This window comes from Amblyomma americanum, chromosome 7, assembly GCF_052857255.1.
Source record: "Amblyomma americanum isolate KBUSLIRL-KWMA chromosome 7, ASM5285725v1, whole genome shotgun sequence".
NCBI lineage: Eukaryota > Metazoa > Arthropoda > Arachnida > Ixodida > Ixodidae > Amblyomma > Amblyomma americanum.
The window spans coordinates 15,134,805-15,161,355 of record NC_135503.1 but is presented as its reverse complement, the minus strand read 5'-3'; the positions used below and the strand labels follow the sequence as shown (position 1 = coordinate 15,161,355).

The following is a 26,551-nucleotide window of genomic DNA, read 5'->3' as shown; positions in this document are numbered from 1 at the left end:
GTATCTCAAGTAAACGTTCAAGCTCCCGCTCTCCATGCGTACGGGCATACAGCTGACATTCACGATGTTCGTCTGAACGTAGGCTCCCCTTAGGCACTCATAAAAACGCTAAATTTCATTTGTGTATTAAACCACACTTATCTTGTCCATGTCCTTATGCATGGGTGCATGAGAGTGCGCGTCCCTTCCTTCCAGCAGTTAGCGCACCATCCCAGTAAACACCAAATACTAACCTAGTACCTGAGCTACGGCTGGCGCCATCTGTTGCGTTACAGGCAAGTGAGCGTAGCACGTGGTACAAAGCCACACTGCTAGAGGGCGCCTGAATGACTGTTTTTGTTTTTGTCAAGTTCAGAGCGAAGAAAATGCGTCAGATGCGAAGTAGAGGACGGCGCCCTATTGCCTTGGAAAGGAGATGCGACACTGCTCTCATTGCTGGCAGCTTCGAGAGAGAACGCGCGAGGCGTGCCGGAACAAAGGGCTACTAAGGCGCGCGTTTTGTGGTGCATGTGCGATATTTGTTTTTTTTTTATGCATGCGGAACATAAATGCTGAAGCCTGGCCCAGTACAGCGCCGGGCTTTTCAGACCTCAATAGAAGAGAAAATTTTGGGTGTTCCTTGGAGTCTGGAGTTCAAAAGCAGCCGAGGCATATAGCCAATGTGCAGAGCCTGGACGTAAGAGATGGTTTGTGGAGGTAGGGGAGATAATAAGGAGACGAGGAAATAAAAACAACATTTGAACTGTTAGAAAAAATAAAGCCAAATAAGAGTTTAAACCGCTACTTGATATGATAGTCGTCTATATATGGTTAAAAAATGTGAGGTTTGAAACATATATCTTTATAATAGCACGTGGCGTTGACTGTTCAGCAAATAATGTTTTCGTGTGCTAAAAAATGTTTTTTTTTCAGCATTTCTTGGCAACAAGTTACGAGGCATCCCCACAAGCGCTAAATGAAATCATTTAGCATGACACTTGCGGTTCTTTCAAGTATTTGGCAAGGGATCGTAAACCACTCAGTACCCGCCGCATTTCGATTAATGAACAATGAAATAGCACCTCTCTGATTCGAGATATGAGAGCACGTTAAAAAACCCTAGGTGGTCAATATTAAACCGGAGCCGTCAACTTCGTCGTTTCTCAAAACACACTTAAAGCTTCATGGGGGTAACTTATCACTCAGGACAACTGCATTCATTTTTTTTGCATAATGAAATTCGATTTTATGGCCTATCTGTCTTTGCAGATGCTTCGTCACTGAATTTAACACTGAATTTAAAACTGCAACTTTTTTTTCCTCTTTATCGTCACTCCACTGAAATTGCAGAAATTTAAACAATTTTAATGGCCGCATTCTCAGAATCGAGAAACTGGAACTATGCCGCCATTTCGTCCCCTGACGTCATACTCACATAGTTACAATTTTACATATAAACGTCATCATTGACATGCAGCAGGTGGTTGTTTCTACAGTGCTATTGTTGATGGCGCTACAAATCTCAAAGCGAGATGCGCTGTTTTCTAGTTGCAGTCACAAATGGAACTTTGATCTCAGGTGGTAGGAGACCCCACGAAATCTCGAAACGTGAAGAGTAAGAGCTAACGATCTTAAAAGGCAAGCGTAAGAGGGGGAATCAAAGGGTCAGGTGGGCGGATGAGATTAGTAAGTCAGCGGGGATGACGTGGCCACAGCTGGCAAAGCGTTAATCAGGAAGGTAATGGAGAGGGCTTTGTACTGCAGTGGACGCATTTAGGCTGATGGGGTAACGATACCCCATAATTATACGTTATATTTGCTGTAAAATTAATCTCTTCGTCATTAGAACACGATAACATGTCGAAGCATACCAACGTCACTTTATCCTCACATTCTCCTGAAAAGTGTGAATAAAAATAGTGTCGAATTAATTTGCCAGCCAGTATTCGAAACGTGCATGCCGATGGTTTCATCTACCCACAAAGTATTTATCAGCCGTCTGAATCGGAGATGATGCATCTTTGTTTTTTCGTGCACTAGTTTGCTAATATTTCGCTCAGTGGCTGCAGTGCTGTCGACTCAGAGAACGAGACCCAAGAAACTACAGCGCAGTGTGGCTAAAACCAACGCCCTGGGTGCAGTGTAAAGGAAGAAACCATTTGTCTGCTCCCGACCACAAAAAAAGCGGCGTTCTGCGTGACTTACCTTAATGTGCAGCGGCTTGGATAAGTTTGCAGAACCCCCCCCCCCCCCCCCCCCCGCTTTCGCCCTCATCAGAGACAGTGTTAAAGCCGCTGAACAACAATAGTGCTCTCTATAATAGTCTCTTGTTTCACCTCTTTTCCTAACTGTTCACTCGATTGTTTCTGCCGTAGATTATTCAACCTGCGTTCCACTTTGTTGCTATCGAGAGCATGTAAGTAAAGTCTAAACGCTATAATAGAGTGCTTGTTTAATTGAGTGTCACAAGTGAGGAAACCTGCTAATGTCTCTGAAATTACTTTTAAGCGCGACTTTTCCGTTAAACCGCTGCTAATTTATATTGCGGCGCCCAATTTGAGGCTGCTTGAATCGCGGTTGTTCCACATGCTGTGTAGCATGAGAAACGGGAAGCGTTTAGCCACTCACGACGAAGTGCATAATAAATTTAGCTCTAAAACAGGCCGAAATGTAGGTCTGTATAGATAACATGACACACAACGTTGTGCATATTATTCAAACTCAATTATGAAGTGCGGCTGAAAATGAAAGACTTTTTGTCGGCGATTTCTCAAATGGTGGGCCAGAAAAGTAATAAATCACCGTAACTAGTATAAAACATAAGCATCCCTATTAAGCTTGTTTCGAGGGGCGAAAGCAACACGCTCGCTGTTACGGCAGCAGTATAACTATTTAATGGAATACGCTTAACGGCTACCGCTAAGCCATAAAGAGAGCTTAAACAAACTTGAGAGTACTAGCTCGAACCTGCGAGCGGCGAGTTTGCCAAGAAAACCCTGCAAACGATCGACTGAACGATAACTGCGTGCCACCGTTGCAGGGCTTTTCCGAGGGGTCCGATATTTGCGTAGCAATTGGTCCACGACCACCCGCCCCGCGAAGACCTTGGGGACGGCGGTGGCAGCAGCTCCGTGAAGTGAAAAAGGTTTGAGCACCAATTTACTCGATCTCAGCGCGCGTGCGCGCGCGCAATAAACAGTGCCGCGATGGACTTACGGCTGAGAGAACGCGGGGTCGGTTTTTGTGATAAAGAAAGAGAAGACAAATGGAGAAGCGGCATTTTCAGCATAATCGAGCACACCGTTTAGCCCGAAAGGGGCAAGAATATAATTACTTCCGAGTCATCAGCGTTGCTTTTCGCCGTGCGAGCGACGGAGTTGTCGGTCTCCCCCGGCGGGAGCGAACTCATTACATGGGCGCCGGCGCACGCTGCTTTTGGGCGGTGTTTTTTCGAAGTCGTCACGTCCGGCATGCGCGGTCTGCTTTTGTTTGCTGGCTTCGTTTGCTTTTCAAGCCATTGTTTTGTTTTCGCCGATCGAGAACTCGGAGTTTGCCGTGCCCGGTAGTCCCTGTTGGTTTCGTGATTGCGCATCAGCCAACGTTTTCTCCGCTGCTGGCTGCCATCTACGAAGTTTGCTCTACTCTGTAAGAACACGAACAAGAACTGCTCAGATCGCGGACAAACTTATTTTCGCTCTCTCGGTTCTCATTCGTGCCTCTTTCGGCCACTCAAAGGGCGGGCCAATGCCGTTGCTTCGTTCTTTCAACAGCACATTAGTTTGTATGATTTCCCATCATTCAGCGTAACAAGCTGCAAGAATGCTGCATATGTCTAATTGGAAGAAGCAGCTCTTGAGTCCACAGTGGGTAACAAAAGTGAGCTCACAACGACCTTTGAGGACGTTTAAGAAAGGTTCGTTTTGCTTTTGTTTTGTTTTTTACAATCGTCCACTGACGGGCCAGAGATGGGCTCTATATGAACATTAGGCTTCGACCTTGGTCAGACTAACTGGACAATCACGTCCGGTCCACGGAAGAAGTCGACGCTTCTTCGCAGCTTTCGGGATGACCGGGTGGATGACTCGGCCCGAACCTTGACACCTTTTTGTTCGAGAGATGGCTGGAGCACGGCGCAGATTTCAACGCCTTTCAGAGAGTGGGCGAATTCCCTGCTCCTTCCAGCTTCTGCTGCGGTTCTTTGTTTTGTTTTCCTTCGTGTTGTTTTTTGTTTGCACGACCGCGTAGTTCTTAATGCGTCTCGTCTACCACCGCCTGTCTCGACATCCTGCCAGGGCGCGTGTGGGCGTTGATGTTCCGTGCACCGCCTTCCGCCTGCTCGAAAACTGGAAGAGCTGGAGAAGGTGCCGGAGGATACGCCGGGCGTGGTTTTCTTAACCCCCGAACGTATTCTGCTGGCGTTGTTGATCCAAGGTCTTCCTTCGGCCTCGTAATTTTGTATGTGCGTTTGTTCTGTTGAAACATCACCTCACCCTCAAGCAGCATGCGGCTCGAGCAGAGCTCGTGCGTCAAGCACCGGCTCGAAACCAAGGCTTCAAAGCTTGAGCCTCGTGTGCCCCGACCCAGCATAAATAAGCACTGTCAATGTGCACGAGGCGATCATCTTTGTTGTGAGAATAAAGCCTTTTTTGTATGCACAGCCGGGCGGAACCTTGGGGATGCGGGACGGGCAGGCGACGCGGGTGCTTTGTTTGGCGTAAACAAAACGATCTCGCCTGTTTCGTCATCACGGAAGAGCTTAGAGTGGCTCACAACACGAGCGAACGTTGTGAGCGCGCGAGAAGCCTTGCACATTCGAGGGCGTGGAAAACGTGCTTGGGGACTGGGCTCCTGGTTGTCTTCCCACGCTCGATAACGTGCACAAGAGGCAATGTGCTGGAAGGAATACAGGTTGTTGTTGTTGTTGTTGTTGTTGTTGTTTACACCGAACGATGATGTCACTGCAGAAGCTTGGTTAGGCGGGTTTTGGATGGTTAGTCTACATTTTTTTTTTTTGCGCTTGTGAGCCGCGCTCCAGAAACGGTTTATTCACGCGCGGACAATTATTATTCGTAACGTCAAGCGAGAAATAAAGGCCAAAAATAAAAAGAACTCCTCATGTGTTTATGTTCGATTGGGTTCTTCACTTGTGTTAAGCGCGCCTATTCTTCAACTGTGCCGAGAAGCCGCTGTTTTACTACTTAAACATTATTACATAAATTAACACATTCATCCAAGCGTGCAATTGTCAAGCATTGTCTTACGCGCCTCCCTAGCTGTCTTTTAGTGTTTATTTTGCGATAAAAAATATTTGAAGTAAAAAACGCCTCGACTGTCCTTCCAGCGAGTTGAGCCCTTTTTTGCGGCTGTTTCTTATGCCCTTCATTTCGGCTTTGAGAATCGTTCTATAGGCCAGATTTAATAGCTGCAACAAACTTCAAAAGCTATTTTTTTCTCAGGAAAACACGTCAGTAGAAAACTGGAAAACTCTCGAAGACAAGGATTTATTTCTTATGCACAATCCCAGAAAGTCAGTTTTGTCTTGTGTCCTAGGAAAAGCCTCCAGGAAAAGCTAAAACTAAGTCTTCTCAAACTAAATTCAGGTTGAGTTTCCTTCGTATTTACCTAGTTGTTTGTAGGCGACGTTCCTACCAGAAGATAGGCACAAGCATGCGAAGGGAAATTATTGCCGTAACCAAATTAAGCGTTTTAGGTGTCGGTCGACTGACGACAACATCTCTTTCACTCCCGGGACTATCACCGTTGGTACGGCGAGCGCAGACAATTCTTTGTTACAATAATACGGGTTAACAATATCATGACGTTTCGTGGAGCTTCTCACAATAATTACAGCGCGCCTTATCGAAATGAAAAAGTTTCCAGCCTGGCCCTTGCAGTCATCAGAGTAACTTTATTGCGAGCACAAGTTTAGACCCCAGAAATAAAAGTAACCTGCCCGGCCACAACTCGATGGTGTTCGAGTTTCACCGAGTGTAAAGGAAAGCACTCCACAGTGTGGAAAGGCGAAAAAAGAAGAAAATACGATGAGCTTCGGCCAGGGTTACGTGCGAGGAGTATTGCTGGGCGTCAGCTATGCTTTAAGGACGATGAGGCATTTGCAGATTGCACATTAATAAACCTGTGTGGGGCAAAGACAGATTGGCTAGTATTTTGAGAATGATTTAAGGAGATATTTCTATCCCATTCAGGCTGTGCGGCCGCAGTGTGCAGCCGGGGACAAAACTTTCCAGGACACGTAGGCCCTATACAAAGTAGATAGCTCTATTTTTTTCCGCCTAGTCGAGACCACACTTGTTGAGGTCAAAGTCAAGCTCGTGTTATTTAATCTAAGGTAGTTAAGTAACGTGTCCGCGGATAAGCGCCTTGCATGTATGCTCCAATTGCTTTCCAAGCGTCCTAGAGGCTTTTGTCCCCTACAAAACACGGCCTCTCTACAGCGATCGACCACCTTGACGCAGCCCACAGTACAAATGTCGCCCGGGCCATTTAGCCAGGACAGTACGGTTGCGGTAAACATGGCGGCGACATCAAGGCTGCGTCACATGCGGAAGCGTCGGCACCGTGTCGCGTCCCATTCAAGCGAGCGCAGCAGAAACAACGCCACGGAGAGGTTCCCGTTTGCTTCGCGGTCGCGACAGTGCTTCGCGGAAGAGAGCTACTTTCTCCGGCGCGTCCAATCCGTCCGTGCGCCCCCTTGGCAACGCAAGAGAAAAAGCAAGGCCATAAGTCGAGACAGATCTAGTGTAGAGCGAGACAGAGAAAAAAAAAAAGGGAACGTGCACGCTGCCGAGTCCTAAGGTTTGGTTCGTGCGACACCGCGACATTTGGCTGTCGGCAGTGGAATGCGTTAGAAACACCACGGCCGCGACATAGGAAAGCAGCGACCAGCCGTTGTCGACCGACCAACAGCCATGTTTTGAACGCCTCCTTTGTCCCGTGACAAAAACGGGTGCTATTCTTTATATTTTGCGTGTTGCTGTTTTTATTTATTGAAAAGCTTCATCGAGAAAAAAAATGTCATTAATGTCACAAAATTGGTCACAAAAAAAATGTCACAACATTGGTCACAAACTTCAACCATTGGCTGGAGAAAAGTGACGTCACTATAGCGAATAATTCTTATCTCGCAGAGGGAAATGACGTCATCAGATAGGAAGTGACCTCGCCTCAGGTAAAGGAATCAAAAGCTTCCATAGATTATCAGCATCATCATTATCATCATCAGCAGCCTGACTACACCCACTGCAGGGCAAAGGCCTCTCCCATGTCTCTCCAATTAACCTTATCCTTTGCCAGCCGCATCCACCCTTTGCCTGCAAACTTCTTAATCTCATCCACCCACCTAACGTTTTGCCGCCCCCTGCTACGCTTGCCTTCTATTGGAATCCACTCTGTTACCCTTAAGGATCAGCGGTTATCTTGCCCTGTCCAAGCCCATTTCTTCCTCTTGATTTCGACTAGAATGTCATTAACCTTCGTTTCTTCCCTCGCCCACACTGCCCGCTTCCGGTCTCTTAACGTTACACCTACCATTTTTCTTTAGATAGATAAATTTAATAAAACGAAGGCAGAGAGGTCGGCCAGAAAGATTCAGATCTGCCCTGCTATTCTGCACTGGGGAAGGGGATTTTGCAACCTAGCATCCCGAAGCGACACATGCGCTACATGAGGGACGCCGTAGTGGAGGGCTCCGGATTAATTTAGATTACCTGGGGTTCTTTACCGCGTATTGACATATATCGCACGGCACAAAGGCGCAGCATCAAAATGAAATGCAACCAGTTCTCCACAACTGACTACACATGTTAGCGGCTTTGCGGAAAATGTTGCGTTTGGTAGCGCGCAACTAACCCTTTCACTATAAATTCCAAGTTGTCGGAAAAGCTGAGCTGCTGAAAATGTGCTTGTGGTTACTTATGGAGATATTGAAGGTTTATCTTGGGCATGCATACTTCCTCACACGTGTGCAGTGCTTTCTTTGATTTTTTCTGCTAATTGAAATAAGTATGCTACAGAAATCAAGCAGAATAAATTGCAGCAATGACATTAAAAGTGCCTTTCGTAACTGGACAAGCTTCACATCTATACATGAGCTAATGGAGCCAAGGTGATCTGGTTGCGTCGTGCACATGCTGATGATTGACACCACGTGCCTGCAGAAACGCGCGATTTCTGAAGCCCACATTCCGGAGTTGCAGATTGAAGAAGTTCCACTTACAGGCACTCGATAAGCGTCCGCACAAGCGGCTGAGTAAGAATACTTGCGACCACGAATGTGTCCCAACTGCAGTACCAACTGCAGTACCCAGCTAGCCCAACAATTAACGTTTCTGATGAATGCCCACCGCAGTTAACTGCCAGAGACCTATAAGGGTTTATCATTTCGTGCCCTAACACATTTATGGGCATGCATAGTTATACTCCACAGTTTCAAACTTCAAAGCCTTTCTGATGAGAGAACGACGATGGATGTATTTTCTTTTCTAGTTTAGTTCGCGGCTTATTTAATGGTTTATGGTGACCTATTCGAAGAACGAAAGAAGTAAATATTTTTCACAAAAAAGGTGTGTTTCACTGGGTTGTTTTCTCGAAACAGTGGCGACATAGATTTCACTCACTCCAGATAATTAGCTTCTCACTTCTTACCGCATGAGTCTCTTTGGCAAATCAGACCGAGTCGTAATTAACCCACAACCATGCTAACGACATGCAAGTGGAATTAAGGAACTGCACTCTAGAGCATCGGCAATCTCCGTTCATAACTGAGGATAGTTTGTTGAGCAGCCGTGCTGTGATAGTCACTGTGGTCGTGCACTAACAGAACACAGCATCGCGAAGATTTGGCCCGCTTAAACTTGCCGCTCATTGCGGCCAGGCTCATTATTAAGCGCTTGCCGCCCCACCGAGCGTACCATGGGATCATCGTTTCACGCACCGACTAGCAGCTTGCAGCACAGCGCTGAGGCCGTCAATTAGCCCTCGGGTGAGCACCTCCTCTCCGGTTCACACCGCCTAGCAATAAACAACGCGCAAATTGAGCACTGGAAGCTGTAAACCGGCCGCTAAGCGCCGACATCTCTGGCACGCAAATTCATCAACCTCCCTCCGGAAACTCTCTCATGGAAGTAGTTTGCTGCATATGCTACGCATATTGTTGAATGCAGGGGAGCTTACAGCGAATGCTAGCAGCAGGCCTAAAGAGGAACTCGAAAAGTGGGGTCCCGGATTCTTGCACAAAAGACGTTTCACGCAGTTGCAATTAAGAAAGGTCACATTCCCGCTCATTCCGATCATACACGACAATTCTGGATAAAAGCATTTTTGAACGGGAAAGAGTTTATGAAAGCAATTTTTCATATATTTTAAAATTTCACTATAACAATCAATATATCCGCAGATCTCCCGTCCACAAGCTTGCATTTTTTCGCTATTAATGTTTTTTGTGAGCGCTAAAAGCGTTCCTCATTGGTTTTCACTGGCAGTCTTAACTGCTCTATGCGAACGACGGCAAAACTTTAAAAGGCAGGTTTTGCTACACATCGGGAAAATGGACCATTGCCCTTCAATATTTCCACAACAGTACCTTAAAATTTTCTAATATTCATACTTTTTGTCCAACAATGTTGGACATGACAATTGCAAATCCTCATAGGAGAAGTGCGTGCAACATAAATGTCACCATGTTATTCAAACGTAGTTGATTTGTCCCACCGAAGCATGCAGAAGAGAACTAAGGGATGTTTCCTGCACTTGCTTGTATGACTTTGGCAGTTCACATTCCTGCCCGACGTTTTATGTGCAGGTTATTGAAACATTTATGCCACCTCGTTGTATCCGTTGTCTAGGTACGTCTATGTGCAGCTATTTGATTCGACAGGTAGAGTGCCATGTTTAATTGGTTTAAGGGGGTTTAACGTCCTAAAGCAACTAAGGCTATGAGGGATGCAGTGTCCTGTTTAAACCACAGCGACAGGACACGTAGTTCTGAGACCACTTGTGTTCTGCAGTCAGCAGGAAAGCTTTGCAATAAAATTATCGAAAAAAACAAAAGTTCGAAGCCCGACATTTATTTTCTGTCTATGACTTAGTTTTGCTAAGATCGCGCCTTTTTTACGCAGAAAAAAAAAAGTTCCCAAACACTGCAGTTGGAACCGCAATTTAAATGAGACTCTGAATTTGCCAAATCGTAAGAGTTATCAGAGGTAAAATAACTAGGCTAGTCTGTCTAATGCTGCAGCATGAAAAGAAAACGCCGGTAATAATCATGACCACTTACTGCAACTTTCTTTTATCCCTACGTGACGCGAAACAGAACCAGGTATCCTTCGCTTAGTAACTGGCCAGAAAAAACTTCGCTTTTTCGCCCCCTGCAGGAGCTTGGCACAAACAGAGTGCTTTTTCTAAGCTACAGAACAAGGTCGGCATCATGAAATTGAGCTCCATCTGGGCAAAGATGAACCTATAGGGCGCTCGTATTCGAAACTTTTTCTGCGCGTTAAAAAAAATACGAGAAGTACGCAACAAGTAAGACGCCCATCGATTAAGTTCTGTCTCTTGCTTTCGATGAACGCTAGTTTGAATTTTAATCACGCATGGCCTCAATGCCGAGGCCAAAGGATCGCGCTGGAACACTGCCTTCTTTGAATACGAGTGTCTTCACCAGAACAAGAGGCAAAATGGACACATAATGGAGAGATGCGGATAGCTCGCCAGACAGCTGTTGGATGCCATTGAAATCGGCCACCATTGCTCATGATCCTTTTTTTACGAGACATATAAGCAATTTAGAAGGAAGGAAACTCCCAAGCAGAAAAGGTGAGGTCAGAGAAGTTCCGGTAGCGGATTGTAGACGATATTAACTAAGACGACATGCACGGATTGCAAGGCATAACTAGAGACAGGCCACAAGAGAGGATACAAGTGGCAAAAACTTTTTTTTATCACACAAGCAGTCGACATTACGGTGCTTTATGCATACCCTATTTGACGCGCGAAAAGCCTAACCTGGCTGACTGCTCCATAACGAACAGAAAAGTTCGTCTTTAAAAGACTACAACCCGCCGACTGACGGCAAACGCGCGCGATATTTCAGTGACGTCTTACCCTCAATCTAGCCTTCATTGAAAGACGAGGTAGGCGATCACGTCAAAAAACGCAGAAGCTGAATAAAAGTGTTTTCAAAAAGATTTCAAAAAGATTTCAAAAAAAGCAATCCACCTTGTTACTTCAATTCATCCACACAACTTTCATTCCTCATACAAATTTTTTTCTTCTTTTTTACATAACAAGAAGTGAGCCACGCTGACATTACGAAGTGTCTGGCCTCGCGCTCAACATCCGACACGAGCCTCTCTAGCTCGGTCCACTCTGGCCTAAAACACCGGGAGCTGTACGCGATCCGTTTCGCACATCACGTTGATGAGAACGTCCACCAAGTAAGGGTTGTATAATTTATAGTTCGAGGTGAAATTTCGCGTGGGCGCCTTCCATCACTTATCCAGTGCGCTCACCGCGTAAGGGCTTGCTTGCTTGATGAAGGCGCATTTTTTTTAAATTTCGCTTCGCCGTAGTTAATTAGCGAAAACTTGCACTTCTCTCAACTCGCCAGCTGAAGCTTGTCGAAGCAACAAAAGTGTTGCGAAGCGTTGAATGTACTTTCCATATTTAAAAGTTATCAGCAGACCCTCACATGTTTAAGGAAATCCAAAATTATGCGCGCGAACCTTTCAAATATGTGTGATATTTTGAGGCATTTGCATTTCTACGTGTCCAACGATGGTCCGTGGTGCTTTGAAAGCCGCTTGTCGTTGCTCTTTGCTTCACTTGACTCTTTTTAGCATTGACATGTGCTCAAAACACAAATTTACTTGAAGCAACAATACTGGCACTCTTCTTTTTCTTCTTTCCGTTTTATTTTTTTTTTCACACGCTCTGAACAATCTTTAGTTAGTTATAACGGATTTTTTTTAAATACAGGTCACGGCTTCGCAACGTCGTGGTGGCGCTAGCGCATTACAGCTATGATACCTTGAATCCGCGCCGTTAATGCCTGTATTCAAAACCTGATATAAGCAGCCTGCGATCTCCGCTATCCTCTTTACAGCCTTATTCGTGAAAGCTGGATCCGCGTCATAGGGGCGCAGCCGCCAGAAAACAAGTGAATGAAAAATGAAATCGATAAACCGTTATCCTTTAGGGAGCTTTCGATAACGGGATTTTATGTTCGTTCTGGCTCAGAGGTTATTGCGTTTGCTAAATCATAATGTTGATCACAGAGTATGCCGCAGAATCTTTGAACAGCTATTGTTATGCGCGTCTGCAACCGCCGATATGTAAATATAGCCGCCACCTTCACCACCGCAACTCCGGGCAACATGAAGGAGAGATATGCTTAGCAGCGTTGTTGGAAGCTAAGTGGTTAATTTTGAGGGGGAAAAAATTGGAGCAGGTGACTTAAGCTCCGCCTTAAGCGCATGACGCGATAGCGTAATAGGTTAATTCTCATGCATCCATAGATCCCTGGGAGTCCTCATACCCTTTCTGGCGCAGCGGTGCAGCGGTTAAGCGATGCACCACATCCCTGCGATGGAAGGTTGCTCTTCCCGAGCGACCAATCATTAATTTAACTGCCACCTACCACCTGCCACGGTAGGCAGGTTGTGATGATGCCGCAAGGTTATGTGGCCTAGGTGGTCCACCTGCTTCCTAGGTTGCTCTCTGGGGACCACCTGCCAGAGCCATGCTGTTGATTTTTTGCTCACAACGCCGACGCCAGATTTTCTGGGGAATGGGGCCTTTAACGCTATCGTATTAATATTACTGCGGAAATATGACGAGGACAAGAGGTAAAGAAACGAATAAGACACCACGAATACTCGCGCAGTCTTAGTTTTTCTTGCAGTAAACGCAGTTTCTGCCCACGAAGGGCAAGGAGTTCGACATCGGATGCGAAGAAAGAGAAGAGTGTAACGCAAATAAATAGTTTGGTTTGGTTTATGGGGTTTAACCGCACAAATGTACTGAAGTTATGAGGGACACCTTAGTGGAGGGCTCCGGAAAATTTTGACCACCCGGATTGTTTAACGTGACGAAAGGAGAGGTGCGATTCCTGACTCCATTTGGATGGACACGTGAGCCGCGCCGTGAGAGTTAGGATGAAAGTGTTAGGGGACACACAGGAAAATGCAGATGCATATCCTGCCCATCAGCGCAAAGCTCAGGACTTTGACAGTATCCAAGCAAATCGTTTTGCAGATGTAATTGTGGTCGCTGACGAAGTTTTCCTACCGATCACTTCTCGTCACGTAATACTCAAGAAAGAGCGCACTATGTCTTCCTTGACATATGAGAGTTTGTACGGCATGAAATGCTTTTCAGTGAATTTCTTGCTAGCAAATGATGCTTGGAGTCTTGCTCTGTCCCTGGACCATAATGAATACAAGTTGGGGGCGCAGCAAATGATTAAGTAAAAGAGGATGACAACAGCAGTCCGAGTCATTAGAAACAATGTGCAACTTAGGAAGATAAGACTGGTGCAATTACGCAATCACTGAAAGCCGCCCCAGCAGCCCACACGCATTGGATAGGCGCTAAAGGGAACGGGTGTGCGACTCCTCGTCTCATTGTTGCATATGAGGGGGCAAAGGCAGCTACGTCTTTGTCACTGCGAAAACCAGCGATGAAAAATTAAAGAAAAGAAAAGTGAATGAAGAGTGCTGCGCGACGGCCCATTACGACGGATGATCCAGGCTTGCAAGCAAGTCTCTCTTCGGTGATGGAGGTCGAGAGCATACGCGTCGACTCCTGAGAGCCGAGTGGCCGCTGCTCTACCCACGCCGCTCAGCCAGTTCTGTTCAGTGAACGCGAAGCTGCAGCCGTATAGACCACTGGTCACTCCGCTAGCAAAGCTGCCGCTCTACTTTACAGAAGCCCGAGTTCCATTCCTTGTGCGACGTACGCGGCTTCACTGGGGAGAGACTGCGGTAGGTGGCACTCGCCACCGCTGTTGAGTACGAAATGGGAGCGGATAATACCAGCAAAGGCGAATTTTTGAAGTGACAGCGAAGACCTAGTAGCCGTAATCGCCGTTCAGTTAACTGAATCTGGCGGGCGCCTACTGTCAGAGGACGCTTCAAGCCTGAAAAGTTCAAGAACATGGCACAACCCGCCGCACCGGCACTGATAAAAGAACTACAAGTCACTCACAATTTCATGGCACGGCCGAAGGTAATATTAACCTGTTTGCTTTCTTGTATCGAGCTGGAGCTCACGTTGTGAGCAGTGCTGAACAAGCGCGCAGAATCAGCGAAACAAGAAACAACAGCATCCAGGGCATCTTCGTTGAAATTCGGTGGTCAAACAGCAAGATCTGTCATAGGCGTAACTGGCTTAACGATGGCAAAAGAAGGCACTTCCACTGGTAGCATTTAAGCAAAACACAAAAGCCCTTTTTCGCTGAACCAGCTGACCCAGTGGCTTCCACGCAGCTGCACGCAATTGAAGGCAGCAGCGGGAACACCGGTGCCACGCGCCCCTGTTGTCCGATCGGCGCGTTGATTCGAGGGGGGCTGTCGACCCGTTAAGAGCGGATGACAATGTTGCGCGCCGGCCAGCCGTGAGAAGAGGACCTCCTCGGCTCGCGCTAGTTAGAGCTCCGCCGGCGCGATGGATCCAGTCAGAGACAAAATAGCCGGTAAGTGACTTGCGTAACATCGCCTCCCGACCCCTGCCAATGCAGTTCGAAAAGGGCCTCTCGTAACGAGCATGTAATGGCCTCGCTCCGGCAGTCGCTGCTGCCATTGATGAGAAAACCAACAGCCGATCGCAATTCGCTCGGCAATGATCTATGCCTCAGCCGTTGTTACATTTCCTGGCGGCAGTTCTAAGGGTACGAGTGGGAATGCTGCTTCAGATGACAGCAGTCGTCTACTTCTGCTTCTTGCGGTCAGAGCGGCTCGAAGTCTCTCAGAAGCCAGCCGAAGGTAAAACAAACGTGCAGAATGAGTGAAACCAGGCTTTTTTACTATTAACTGCGATTGTCATAATTTAATGCTCAGTCGAGCTAAGTATTGTGTCTCACCACCGATGTAGGTGTCGCTCCCATTTTCTGAAAAGTTAGGCTTAAGAATCTGCTGCAGAAAATTTGCATCACAGCTCCAACTCAAGTTTTAAGATGCACATTATGCTAGGAAACTTTGCATGTTGTTATGCTTCCCAAATCTTTTTTTCAATGGATGGGCGTGGGATGTCGTCCTCCAGGTCTCTATTGGTACGGTTGGATCTCTGCGCAATAAACGCGTCCTCCTCAATCAAAATCCCACCAAGGCGGTGGCCTTACTTTATGAATACCGGTAGCACTAAATTTTCGGACTGATGTAGCTCATTAAAGGTTTCTCCCTCGCTACAAATGATAAAAAAATATCGCGTTTTTTGCGTTGGGTAAATTTAATAAACCTCACAAGCTTACTTCTCTCTTTGTACGCCAATGATAATTGGAAGGAAGAACGGCCATTACGCCATTTTTGGTCACGTGATAAAGGCGAGCTTGTCAGTGAGCGCTCTCAGAGAAAAAGCGGTAGAAGGGGATTAGGGTAGGAGGACATCATAGTTTATCATTTTGTCGCGTAGTGAGGAAAAGAAAGATCGAAAAGGTTAGGAGCAGCCTCAATAAATGAAAGGCGCCTCATAAACGCCGGCACCGCCATGCATGTGCAAAGGAAAAGAAGCCAAAATGTCTCAACGCTAAGCCAGTTCCACAACACGGCATCGCTCTTGTATTTTGCATCCGCGTGTTTGTTTTTGAGCGCACACAATCTTACGCATAAGATATATTGGAACTTAAACATATTTCGGCACGTTACATGAAGAAGCCATTCCCTTCCCTTTTAACAGATATGGCAATGAGATACTCCTTAAGAAGGCTTCAGAAGGGATGGAATATGTCGGCGCTGACAAACGGCAGCACCGCTAAAAATCCTAGACTACCGATAAGTTTTTGCGGTTGTCGTCGACATGCTGCCGTTGCAGATTTTTTGCTTTGGTGAGCTCCTAGAGTCTGTATACCGGGATTGTCTGGTCTTCCCAGCTTTCGAGCCCAAAGTGCGTCTGAGCTAAGGTATGCTAGCGCAGCGATACTGACGCGAAGCTTCATTACTACGTTAACGAGACTCTGACTAGAACTCTTACGCATTCTGAGACGCCTCTATTACCTCCTAGCACACGCTGCAGCTTGAGTTTCGCTTTGATAAATGCTTCAGTGCACTTAGTTACGCCAAAAGACTTGAAAGGGCCTATTGCGGCATCGTGGAACAAAAATATATGCCCCGAAATTCGAGTATTTGCGGATGTAAGCATTAATAAAGGCCCAATTTGCTCTGGCATGTAGTTGAGGGGCCTTGAGCCGTGCCTGCTCTTGCTACTTTTCGGGGACCTACTAAAGGTATAAGATTTTAATGACAAAAGATGTTGAGTCTCGCTTTGCTTCATTACTATTTATTGCCAGACCAGACATGTTAAGTTATCAATCGCCCAAAAGCGAACTCTCGTTGTACCTACAGCCTTGCTCTTGGCGTTGTCATTCGCATGTCGCTGTGCACATATATAGACAGGGGCTGCGCAGTGAGCTTTTTTTTTTCAGAGAGAGCAGCGACTCTTTTCATTGATGACAGATTGGATGCGAGCAAAAACACCGTCCACTACACTGAAGTTTCGTGAAATCGACTGGTTGGCGATGAGATAGTCACGCATTTCGGCAGCAGAAAGTCGTTGTCATAGCGACGATTTCGCTGAAAGATGATGAGCGCTCTATGTTTTACTGAGCAAAGGCTCGATGCCGGACGCATCATCTGGTCGCAGAATCTACCCAACAATTTTCACAAAGTCAGGGGCACTAATCCCGGTGACGGCGGCCACATTTTCATGCAGGCTAAAAAATTTCAGGGTATGTTAAGGATACCAAATAAAGTTGAAATAAATGCGCAACCCTACACTACGGCGTCTTCCATACCCCACGTAAAGGTTCAGGAAGCAATGTAGTGTTGTTTTCTTTTTTTTAATCCATAAGTATCAGCGAGCTGCTCTAAGTTTATTTGGCTACTTTTTGTCCACCACTGTATTCATTGAGCTCTCCACTGCCAATCATAAGCACCCACTTGAAAAAAACCAGTCACAAAAGACAAGGGACAAGAGAAGGAGTGTACACGCCACAACGACTGGCGTCGTTGTGGCGTGTACACTCCTTCTCTTGTCCCTTGTCTTTTGTGACTGGTTTTTTTTTCAAGTTACTGTGAACCAACTGGCCCGCATTTCAACCCTTAAGCACCCACAGCAGGTATATCTGCTAGCCTCCTCAAAAGTGCGGTCATAGAATTGTCCGATGCGGTTTTTCTTGAACAGTAACCTTTAAAATGCAAGGATCTGCGCCTGCATTTCTTAAATACTCATGATCTTCATTCTTCCATCAGTGTACTTAGAATTTTCAGAGATAAGAATCGCACAGCACTAGCCCGACAACTTGTCTTCTTCAAGCACTGCGATGGTTTTTTTTTACTTTTCTGAACTTCTGATTCAGGATAACAGTGAGATATATAACCGCCTCATTTATCACATTTCTAATCAGCTCCCTCATTCAAAACAATGACAGCGCTCTCATTTCTCAATATCGATAGAAGCGCATAGCATTGCTTTTCGATGTCTCTGGTGTTACACTTATCAAAAAGAGAAACGCGACTTTCCGGCGTCAGATATACGGGAATGAGGCAATCGGGAAAACACCTCGTTTTTCCCGTCCCGTTAGGTGCGTGTGTGCCCTTCTTTCCACTAGAAGCGTACAGCGTTAGTAAAGCTGAAGCCGGTGCCATCCAGTGAAAGTACGATTTTACACAACTGTTCACATGTGAATACGAGTACAGCAGGCGACATGCATATCGCAAAATTAGTCCTCATGATTGTAATAGCGCTGATGAATCTTAAGCGCGTCCCACGTGCGACTGACATTGGAATCGCTGCCCACGTTTTGCTGACACCACCTATAGCATCTATAGCTGCTGCACAATTTTAGAAGAGAGGGCGGGGAGAGGGGGGGGGGGGGGGGAGGTATCGCAGTTTCTCAGTTGCGAAAGACTGCTTGGAAATCCCGCTAAGGAAAGCTGCGTGTCATTAGTCATTCCGCGGCGAGAAAGCGAACGGCAGATCCGTGAACGAGCTAGTTACGAGTCGTTAGTCACTTGGGTTGCGTACCGTCGCAGCAGCTCGTAATCCCCCCTCTACGATGTGTGCGGGCGGCGCTTCCCTCCTGGAGAACAGTTCCTCCTAGCCGTTGTCGCTGTTGTTGCGCAAGGTGTAATTCGAGCTTGTTGTATGATCCCCGTATAGACTTAGTCTCACGGGTAGCTAATGCGAAGATCAAGACAAGCAACGGAGCCCTCGATATGATCACTGAAATTATGATGATGATGATTCTTTATGGCGCAAGGGCCTCTGTGGCCAAAGAGCGCCATAGCACAAGGTTTTCTTTTTTTCAAGGTAGGGTCGAAGACTCATTTTCCAGGCATTTCACCCTAAAGAAGCCGAGCACCAGGCAGGGAAAAGCTTGTACCCATAGTACCACCGGTGGGTACCCGGAGGCTCTGGGGATCGAACCCCGTACCTCCCGCATGCGAGGCGGGTGCCTAAACGAATAGGCCACCGCTGCGGTGATGATCACTTAAATACCTTCATTTTCAACACGATAGCGCTAAGGCTCCCATTCTGCAGAAAATCGTGCGTCGACGGCGTTGTGAACGAAAATTCACAGGAGAAGCAACTTAAGTGAGCCACCTAGGTCACCGCATCGCTGCGCCAACTAGTACTGGTATGAGGACTCACATTGATGAATGAATGTAAAGCCTGGAATGACCGACCAGCATAAATCGGTATTAGCCCATTAACGCTATCGCGTCAAACCCGTAAGGCTGAGCTTGAATGTCCCCTCCAATTTTTGCTTACGGCAGCAGCTGTTTCGTACATCTATCTTCCCAGAGATAATCGAGGACTCCGTAGTGTATGAAAATAAAGAGTGGTGTTTGTCTGCTCCAAACATTCGAGTTGAATTAAATCGAAAACACCAACTCAAAGCTCCCGAGCTCGCCGAGCTCGCCTCCCGAGCTCCCGAACCGTCACCCTTCTAATACAGAGCTTCGCCCTCTCTCGGCGGTGGAGAGAGGCGGAGGATTCACAGTATATCTACTATTACAACTTCCGCTTTTTCATCATAACTTCATTACTATCACTGGGGACACAGAGGAGAGCATTCCCTGGACAGTTTCTATTTTCTCTTCTTGCAAAGCCTGGATCATGATTTCAAAGAAGTGGTTGGCCTCTCTTTTTGGGTATAATGGTTAAGTCGTTATTTGTTGATATTACCAGTTAAGAATGCACAACATGTACCGTGCGTTCATGTCTTTTGTGCCCTTCGCTTAAAATAAACCAGCAGGGTTTCTCTATCTCGGCCCGCCTGTCTTGAGGAGTCGCTCCGAACGCGGGAAATACGGGGTTTGTCACAACGTACGGGTAATTCCTTCGTCTTCTTGCCCAACGCTTCGTTGTCGGGACGGTGGCACCTCTTAATGCAGGCTCCGCATCTGACTTGCAAGTGGATATTATTTAACGCTTCTCATAATTAGAGATGAAGCGGTTCCTCTTCCGGCACATTTTAATAAGCGCGTCCAAACAACCGAATCATTAATAGGCCGTTCACCGTGAAGCATGAACCGCCGGCCAGAGGAATGTCTTCAGCAGCTCTTCAGCCGTCATGCCTTTAGCGCACGGCTGCAGACGCTTTCGTAGGACCTGATATGTAACGAATCTTGTGGCTCAAATCACGACTAGCGGTCCTCGAACGAAGCATTCTCCACGCCGTCACGTGTAAAGACGAGGCCTGGGCGGGCTTCGCGCGTCGTCTCACGGGGGGAAGGGGGGTGGGGGGCGCTTTGGAATGCGGGGAACGCTGGTGATGCGCGGTTGCCGTTACGCAAGCACCGGCGACTTTCCGGGTGGCTCTATAGTAGCCGCCGTCGTGTTCTGTGGCGGATGTGTCGCAAGTGCCGCAAACTGATCTAAGAACTGCGGCCTCCGTATGCTATGGTTACGGCGCATCATGATATGGTTCATGATCATGATCATGGCGCATCATGATCATCATGATCATGGCGCTGGAGCTCACACTTTCAACGTGGAACACGGGAGAGTTTTGCAACCTCCGCCTCAAGGCACTGGACCCTGGACTGCGCCTTCGTCTTCCACGTAACTTAGCACGTCGCGAAGCAACATTGTTATGCCGTTTATGGATCGGCGTTGCTTTTACCAACCACTATGCTTTCCGGATGGGGATGGCCGACAGTCCTGCCTGTGAAAGCTGTGCTGGTGAGGAGACCATCGCTCATCTTCTCTGTGAGTGCCCTACATTTGCGAGTGCAAGACATACACTGTGTTGTACCCTGGACCGCCTCGATCCTCGCCCATTAACAGAGCAAAAGATCCTCGGTCCGTGGCCACAGCAGTCGACTGCCCTCAAGGCATACAAGGCACTCTTTGCCTACTTGAGAGCGACTGGATTGAGTGACAAATTGTGACAGCGTTGTGCGTGTGTGTGTGTGTGTTATGCCTTTTTCCCCTTCTCTCTTCCTCCGTTTAGTCCCCTAATTCCTCTTCCCCAGTGCAGGGTACCCAGCGGGAACCCCATTCTGGTTAACATCCCTCCATTTCCCTCCTCCTCTTTATCTATCTATATATATGATATGATATGATATGATATGATATGATATGATATGATATGATATGATATGGTTACGGTGCAAGGCGCTCAGAGTGCAGCTCAGTGCTGTTTTCTTTTTCCCTACATCAGCTTCTACATGCATTGCAGGTTCCACCCTCCGTTAAGGAACTGAGCAACTCAAGCGCAAATAACATAAATGTGCAAACTGGTGCTCAGAATAAAAAGTGCAAACATTTTAGAGCTACAGTTTAAGTGCGCAGGAGTCACTCTTTAATGTTAGCTGGAAGTGTTAGCCTGGCTATCAACCTGGTAAATTACTCGACTTGGGGACGAGACTGACGAATTGAAACCACTGGCACAAAACTTTGGCGCATACACATGAAATGGATTTTCGGGGCGCATATAAGTCGTGCGTCCTTCGTCGCACATAATGCTGAGGCCAAGTTAGCTAGCCAGACTGAGGATAGATTCTGATTTACTCTTGGTTCGGTTTGAAGAGTTCTACGTGTGAATTAAAACGGGGCGCAGTGTCCACAAAACACGAACAAATCGCTGAGTACTGTTGTATCATCATCACCACGATCGTTATCTTTACCATCACTTGCCTTCTGTCCTTGTAGAGGTGTGGAATACGACGCTCCGAATGTCGTCCTCTCACCTTTTCTTATCATCCTGTCTTTCGCATCTTGCCTCGTCCAAAAAAAAAGCGCCGTGTTTGGCTGGCGGTCAACTCACCAACTAAAAAGGCAGAAGGGACTCCTTTACTTCTTCACAGCGTGCAACCAAGGGCACGATTTTCGCACGGTATTACGAAATCATGCTGGTAAGGGGAAGCGACTACTCGCACTGGATGCTGACGCGGAAGAGCGAGCCCCAACCAACAGCCGACGCAACCAGCAACTGGCGTTTGGTATCTCAGGAGGATACGGTCCTTTTCTTTTGTGTTTGTTGACGATTTTCGTCTCCGGCGTCCTCTTCGCGGGTACGACTGGTTTTCTTCCTCTTCGAGCTGCGCCGTCTCAAAGGCGTCACGAAGGCCGCCCGCGGTCGTCGTTGAAAACTGGGACGCGATTGGAGACCGTCGTCTCACATTGTTCAATCTCGGGGAACCATCTGTCCTTGAGCTGGCTCCGCCGCTGCCAGACCTGCTGAGCAGAGGAAGGCGAGCTGAAGAAAATGGCTGCTAGAAGCTCGATCCCCCCCCCCCCCCCCCCTCCAACCTCCCTACCCTCCCACATCGCTCTAAGAAGAAGAGCATTCGCTCCAGCTTTTTCTTTTTTTTTTGCTGCCTTCCGCGCTTCGTTAACTCCGTTCTTAAAGGTCCTTTCCGAGGACATTTGAGAACTGCCTTCGAACGCTTGCGCACGGGCGCTGCTTTCATTTCGCTTTTCGCAGCTTGGACGGAAGAACAAAGAAAATGACAAAAATGGGAAGGGAAAGTACGCTTTGTTTCAAGTTCGTAGTGGCTTTGAGACGGGTAGAGGCGATTGTGACGCTATAGGTGTGGACTCGGTTAGTTCGCACGTAGCCTCACAGTTAACAGGATCGTTTGGCCGTCCGCGCTTGGAGCGGTCCACTCTCCGTGCAGTTTCATTAATAATTTTTTTATCCACGAGTAACATGAAGACTCAGAAGGGAATGCTTTTCCTTTAAAGAAAGCAGAAAACGCAAAAAAAAAACGAGAAAAACAACACAATGAAGGAATGAACCCTGAATGCATGAGCACTTTTCTGCGAATTCGTTGAGTTTCATTCCTGTGTGCGCTGGTTCGTCCCCCCCCCCCCTTTTTTTTTCGGTTGTCCGTCCGACAACAGAATGTGAAGGAGCTTACCGTCGACTTTAATCAAAACGTGCCCTTTCTACGTTTGGTTCCTGGAGCGCTATGTGAAACGAACGCGAATACTTTCTCCGCCCTTTGAACGAGGAACGAGAAACTCGAGGAGTCCCGCGGGTGGGGTTGTCATGTTAGATCAACCTTTTATCAAAGCCCGGCTGAGATAAAGCACTCTATCAGCTCATTGAAATTTGTTCGTTCCTTTGTTTGTTTCTTTGTTTCTTTGTTTCTTTGTTTCTTTGTTTCTTTGTTTCTTTATTTCTTTTTATCGCCGTTCGCACCTTCACGTGTTTTTTCCTCCACTGTTTGCATCACGATAAAACCGGATACTAGGCCATGCGTGCTAATAAAGAATTAAGTTTCCAACCCAATAGGCTTACCGGCTACGCGGCCTCGGTGATCCAGGCAAAGACTTCTTCTTACAGCCTCAGTCGGGTTGTTGGCCATCGCCTCTCTGTTCTTGTGTGTATTTCGAAATGCAGAGATCAGAGCAAAGAGGATTTAACGCTCTGCGCAGGCCTGGAAGGTGCCTTCCTTGCCTCCTCTGGCATGCTACGCGATTCGAGGTTGCGTATTGGCACGTGCGCGCTACCCTATAACATTGCCTCTAAATCTGAGGTCACCAAAAATACATTGATCTGCCTGTCGCCGATCGTCAAACTTATTGTAATAGCTCTGTGGAAAGGGCCCGCCATTTTTTCGACCCTATCTTGTATTTATTCATCAGATTTTTTCAGTCTAGAAAGACCTCCACCTTCACATCTTTAGAGAAACATTTCGGCAATTATTTAGAAAGACCTTGGATACCGGGAAGAATTAAATGACAAGTCACTGACGGAAAAAAAACTGAAGATGAGAGCATCCTCTTTGACGTCACATTCCACATAACTATCTGCGGAAAGCCGCGGCGAGTAATTCAGTTTTGTTCATCGAATGTAACCAAGAGGTGGCCACCAAACGTAGTCATTCAGCATCACAAGAAAAATTATCGAAGCCCACGCGAAGCGATTTCTTGACATCTAAAGGTGTCTGTGCATTGTGAAACATTTTCATTAGGCAAAAGTTTCCACTTCGCAAAGTTTTCCTACTGCGTAATGACATATAGTAGTATGGCCCCTGTTAACCTCAACTTGAAGGACGAACACGCTGAAAGCGTTCCTAGTATATATAAACCACGCACCATTTCTCCCTCCCATGCTTCATAGAATCACTTACTGGCTCTCCTCTGCCCTGGATAGCATTTGATGCTGTGTGCACCCGGCTAGGGTGGTGGTTGCCAGAGCGTGATACCTCGACAAAGAGGTAATTGTTTATTTAATAAAGGCTGTTCTCTCTCTCTCTCTCTCTCTCTCTCTCTTGCATTTTAATGATTTGGATCACGCCCCTTGAATCTTATTTCACCGCTGGCACATTTTGCGAACACTCGGTCTGCAATTTTGATTCACTGGAGGCCGGTCAGGTCTAGGTGTCAGGAAACATCAATACTTGGGGTAATAGTAGTCCGTACCAAATCCTAACCTGCGTTGTAATGCAGTCAACAAATGACTCCGAATCTCATGACATGCTGAATAGAAAAACTTGAACTTTACTTGAACACACTTGTATATCTTTTCTAGATACACGCATCTCAATGAAAATACCTGATGCGCATATCTGTGTGACCTTTTAGTCGTTTTTTGCTTATAAAAGCGAAATTCCACGGCTCACTGTGCCAACACGAAAATGCAGAGGCAGACATCAGCGCATTGGAAACCCTTGATCAACCATTTCTCACTAGTGCGCCAAGATTGAGTAAATGCTACGGAAATCAACCTCAGCATATAGAACCACAACAGCATGACAGATTTTCGAACTTTTTTTTTCCAGATTTAAATAGGAGAAATGAAGCAAGTCGACCGACAGCTTTCTACTTCGTTCGCAAACCTCAGCAATTTGAATCAACCAATATCGTTTTTATGAAGTCTTTACTTGATTTGATTTTTCTTCGTCTCAGTTATAGCGCACGGAGACGCTTTATGTCGAACTTGTAATCCTCTTATTTCTGCCTTATCAAATGAACTTAATGGCCCATGACTTAAGACTTGAAGTGCACTTTAAATAAGATTTTCTCTAGCTCCTGCAGCGTCAGGGAAGAGGCTTATAGAAATGCCTGTGAAGCAAAAGTTAAAGGATAGCGGTTCTAACTTCGTTTCCAGGAAAGGATTACAAATTTTCAGAACAGTTCATGCGCACATAAATTGCGCTTTTGTTTGCTACGTAATATTTTAATTTTGTATTTATTTATTGTTGCCGCGTGGAATAGTCAGATGTATAATGCTCAAAACCACATCGCTTCTGGACACACAGCCGTTTATAATTTCCAACAGGTTAAAAACTTTATACGACATTCAGCTCTGCAAGTGAAGGCATTGCAAGTGAACGACAGCGCCTCCAGAATACGCGTTTGCTATACTTGTGATCTTCAAAAAATGAAAATAAAAGAGAACAGTACCGCTGGTCTCAAATTTCCTGCACAAAATACAACAAAATTTTAATTTATTCGCCTGAGCAGGCCACGAGTCCTCCGGCGAACCATTCAATTACGACAGTGAAGAGACATCTACTCGCTTTTAATTTGTTTCAAAAGCTACCGTCTATTCTCCCGCATGCGTGTGTGTGAGACAACCATTAAAGTAAATTTCATTCCTGCCTAATGGTATTTTTGACCCAGTTCAGCGACGTAAACAACAATTTTTTTTTAGTGTCACTTCAACCAGGCATTCTTTCTTAACACAGATCTGTACGATTCCTGAAGGGAGCAAATTTTTAATACGTCCTGATGATTTATGAAGCGGCAGTTTTATAAGAGCTCCTTGCATCACACAAAGCGAACAACCTGCATTTCTCATTGGAAATGTGCAAATTACGCCTTCCTTTCCAGATTCTATGAAGTTGTTTGTATGACAATTTAAACTTCATAAAAAAGCAACTTTGTGTAGCACTTTTCCCCGGGGTTCTTACACGCACAACCCTTTGAGGACGTCTTTCGGGGGGAATGCGTTACGGCCGACCCATTTGTTAGATTACACTTGCGCGAGATTAAAAGGCTCTGCCTGAAGCGGAGTGAGATAGAAACAATATCGAACTACACCGAGAACATCGCAAATGTCTCGGGGTCGACGGTTCAGTTTAATTTCATAGTGCTCAAGCGAGTGGAACGGAATGTAAACAACAGAGCAGGACATCTTTATTTCGATTACGTGTCGTTGGCGCGGAAGAATTATACGCGTACCAAATACTGTTCTTCGTAAGCAGGAAAACAACCATGAACGTCTGATTATTCCGGAGGAGGACGGAAATAATTACTTATTATTTTACTCACTCTTTATTCCTGCCCTTTCGCTCTTCATTTAGAAAAAAAATTAGTAGTAGGGACACAACAGAAGCAAGAAATGGCTGTGCACGTTGTGGTCGAAATTATTCCGGAGCCCTCCACTACGGCACCTCTTTCTCGCTTTATTGTTTCACTCCCACATTCCTTGCTTCATTTTTTACGGCGCAGTTCGGGTGTCCACGTGATGTGTGGCAAATACTAGCCATCCTTTCCTCAAAAAAAACAATTTTTCAATCAGTTGCACATTGCAGCACGTTGCAGGACACTTCGGGTAGTGGTATTTGAGCTCGTGCGGAAAGTGGCTAATGAAATACCAGTCGACCTAGCAAGTATTCAAAGTGTCCAGCACCTTAGCGCTATAAGGTGCAATTGTTAACAATAATATTGATTTTTTTCCTCTTAGCTAAAACTTGAAGTCTTTTTCATAATCCAAGGACCTAATTTATCAGCCAAATTTTCGGTTATCCACCGATCATATCGTCGCTAAAGCCACGCAATCAGCTATTTTTTTTATCACTTGTTCCTTCTTCGACTTGGCGCTATTTATTGGCAAGCGTTTTTCACGACCTGCCATTGATTGCATGCAAGCATTCGA

General features: G+C 46.3%; 1 long non-coding RNA gene across 1 annotated transcript in view; it reads right to left on the bottom strand.

The window, feature by feature from the left end:
• The window catches only part of LOC144098545 (uncharacterized), a 312,011-nt gene extending 290,468 nt beyond the window's left edge, over positions 1–21,543 (bottom strand). Inside the window, exon 1 of the long non-coding RNA XR_013307200.1 lies at positions 21,408–21,543. This is a non-coding gene — a long non-coding RNA (uncharacterized LOC144098545). The remainder of the gene's footprint in view (positions 1–21,407) is intronic.
• Between the last annotated feature and the right edge of the window lie 5,008 nt (positions 21,544–26,551).